The following is a 3,728-nucleotide window of genomic DNA, read 5'->3' as shown; positions in this document are numbered from 1 at the left end:
TATTGGAAACTGTCATGTTTGGGAATAATCAATCCTCTATTGGAAACTGTCATGTTTGGGAATAATCAATCCTCTATTGGAAACTGTCATGTTTGGGAATAATCAATCCTCTATTGGAAACTGTCATGTTTGGGAATAATCAATCCTCTATTGGAAACTGTCATGTTTGGGAATAATCAATCCTCTATTGGAAACTGTCATGTTTGGGAATAATCAATCCTCTATTGGAAACTGTCATGTTTGGGAATAATCAATCCTCTATTGGAAACTGTCATGTTTGGGAATAATCAATCCTCTATTGGAAACTGTCATGTTTGGGAATAATCAATCCTCTATTGGAAACTGTCATGTTTGGGAATAATCAATCCTCTATTGGAAACTGTCATGTTTGGGAATAATCAATCCTCTATTGGAAACTGTCATGTTTGGGAATAATCAATCCTCTATTGGAAACTGTCATGTTTGGGAATAATCAATCCTCTATTGGAAACTGTCATGTTTGGGAATAATCAATCCTCTATTGGAAACTGTCATGTTTGGGAATAATCAATCCTCTATTGGAAACTGTCATGTTTGGGAATAATCAATCCTCTATTGGAAACTGTCATGTTTGGGAATAATCAATCCTCTATTGGAAACTGTCATGTTTGGGAATAATCAATCCTCTATTGGAAACTGTCATGTTTGGGAATAATCAATCCTCTATTGGAAACTGTCATGTTTGGGAATAATCAATCCTCTATTGGAAACTGTCATGTTTGGGAATAATCAATCCTCTATTGGAAACTGTCATGTTTGGGAATAATCAATCCTCTATTGGAAACTGTCATGTTTGGGAATAATCAATCCTCTATTGGAAACTGTCATGTTTGGGAATAATCAATCCTCTATTGGAAACTGTCATGTTTGGGAATAATCAATCCTCTATTGGAAACTGTCATGTTTGGGAATAATCAATCCTCTATTGGAAACTGTCATGTTTGGGAATAATCAATCCTCTATTGGAAACTGTCATGTTTGGGAATAATCAATCCTCTATTGGAAACTGTCATGTTTGGGAATAATCAATCCTCTATTGGAAACTGTCATGTTTGGGAATAATCAATTCTCTATTGGAAACTGTCATGTTTGGGAATAATCAATTCTCTATTGGAAACTGTCATGTTTGGGAATAATCAATCCTCTATTGGAAACTGTCATGTTTGGGAATAATCAATCCTCTATTGAAAACTGTCATGTTTGAACAGTTTGATACTAAAAGTTTCGTTTGGCTGTTTCAGGAGTTACTTTTGTGCCTCGATGCGCCATCTATTATTTGTATGTAGAATTTTCAATCTGCGTTTTCCTAACATTGTGTCGTATTTTACTAGTATGTGTAATCTTAATGTTTTCTTTTTTTTTTAACTGTTTTTACAAAGATTATACGAAATCCCTCTGTCTGTCTGTCTGTTTGTCTGGTACAAATCTTGAACACATTTACATTTTTTTCTACCTCACCCATTCTCCGATCAAGTTAAAAACTTTGCACAATTATTCGTTGGCGAAGTCAATACAAGAATCAATACAAAAAAATAACCACTAAGACAACTAATTACTGGTAATTATTTATCTTATTTGTATCAACAAGGGGAAAATTAAACCTTCAGTATTCAGAGATATGGCTAAATATGTTGGGTTATGTTCTCTTATTTAATTGTACACATTATTTAGAAGTCATATCTGTATACAAATGCACGTCATAGAGGTTATACATGTATACAAATACTCATCATAAAGGTCAGATATGTATACAATTTACATTTACAAGAGTGTATTAAAGTATCTTTACAGTTGTGCACATTAATACTACTTCTCCGTTCACCTAAATAAACATTACTAAGCATACAATTAGGCCTATCACGACAGGATCGTGCGCCCTGGACTGTCGTCTCGATTATACCGGGTTCGAAACATGCCCGCCGCCATCCTGCTGGAGGTTTGGGGATAGGATGTCATCTTCAATTTTGAAGGTTCATCCGAAACATGTCAAACAATTTTAGTCCATGTCTTTACAGTCTTTCTCGTTAATCCATCAAGGACTACGCATTCCTCATCACAGTGAAATCCAAAGATGAACAATGCCGGTAAATTAGCTTTTCAATGGACGAAAAATGTATTTACATTGTAGTTCTACATCCAGGTTTGAATATTACCCAAGTAGACTAACAAGGTTTGAAACAAAATAGTTGAAATTAAAGACATTGCTTCGATTCAAAGTAGGGCTTTAGAAACAAACAACAATCTGGAGCGGAGCATCTCTAAAAATAATAAATCTAAACTTTTTTTAATTTTTAAGACATTTGAAAACGTGATTCCCTTCGACTGTTGCATATCAGAATGTTAGAATTTCCTCTTCCATTACAGAAAAACAAACATTTTTACTTTAAACTCTTCAATAACTAATGACCAAGGGGTGCGAACTAATTGTTTGTCAGTTTTGCTGTTGGAGAAGCCAATGGTACAAAATGTGAGAAAGACGGGGATCAAATGTAGTTATCTTCAATCCTGAAAGAACATCCGAAACATGTAAAACAGATAAGCCTTGCTAGATCAAAGTTGTCTCCCTTGTTAATAAATGCTTTTTAAAAAAAAAGGTGAGAGAGGGAGGCTGCTACTCGGCTGGCACGAAGTGATCACTTCAAAACACAGACGGCCTTATGTCCCATCCCATTCCTTAAAGTACAATGTAGAAAGATTTACAAGTAAGTAAAATCTGTTGCTGCTTGTCGAAAATTTTCAAATTAAAAAAAAATTGTTATTTGATTTTGTAATTTTTAGCGGCCCCCGAAAGGGGAAAAGACGCTATTAGTTTTGTGCGAAATGTCTGTCCGTCTGTCCGTCCGTCCCGTTTAGATCTCGTAAACTAGAAAAGATATTGAAAATCCGACATCACAATATATTAGACCATTCAAAGTTCTGATGCAACGGCTACTTTTTTTTTTCTGAAAGCGAAAAATCTAATTTTTTAAATCAGTTATGCAAGCAGTTTTTAAAGAGAAAAAGCTAATTAGTATGCATTATAAGTTAGACCTAATTTAAAATAAATAGTAATCTTATAAACTTCATTTTTCTGAACATTTTTTTTATTGCGGAATTTTTTTTTTATTTTTTTTTTTAAATAAATAGTAATCTTATAAACTTCATTTTTCTGAACATTTTTTTATTGCGGATTTTTTTAAAATTTTTTTTTTTAATTTTTTTTTAAGGATTCGAATAAGAGATTGAGCCTTTTCAAAACAATTAGATCAATTATAAGACATCAGTTAGGCCAGGGGAGGCACGGTGGCTGAGCGGTAAAGCGCTTGGCTTCCGAACCGGGGGTCCCGGGTTCGAATCCTGGTGTAGACTGGGATTTTCAACTTTGGAATCTTTGGGCGCCTCTGAGTCCACTCAGCTCTAATGGGTACCTGACATTAGTTGGGGAAAAGTATAGGCGGTTGGTCGTTGTGCTGGCTACATGACACCCTCGCTAACCGTAGGCCACAAAAACAGATGAACTTTACATTCACTTTCACCTATCCTTTGATCTGCGGGACCGTTGGGGCACTACACAAGATCTGTTAACCTTCTTTCTCCATTCTTATCACTCATTTTGTCTTTGATATAATTTCATTTGGATGTTCTTTCTGAAAATATTGAAGCCTGCCTGGGTGGACCTCTTCGGGGGCCGATTCTGAGTTTGTGTTTCC

The sequence above is a fragment of the Biomphalaria glabrata genome, chromosome 1 (assembly GCF_947242115.1).
Source record: "Biomphalaria glabrata chromosome 1, xgBioGlab47.1, whole genome shotgun sequence".
Classification (NCBI taxonomy): Eukaryota; Metazoa; Mollusca; class Gastropoda; family Planorbidae; genus Biomphalaria; species Biomphalaria glabrata.
Note: the sequence above shows the minus strand (reverse complement) of the source record.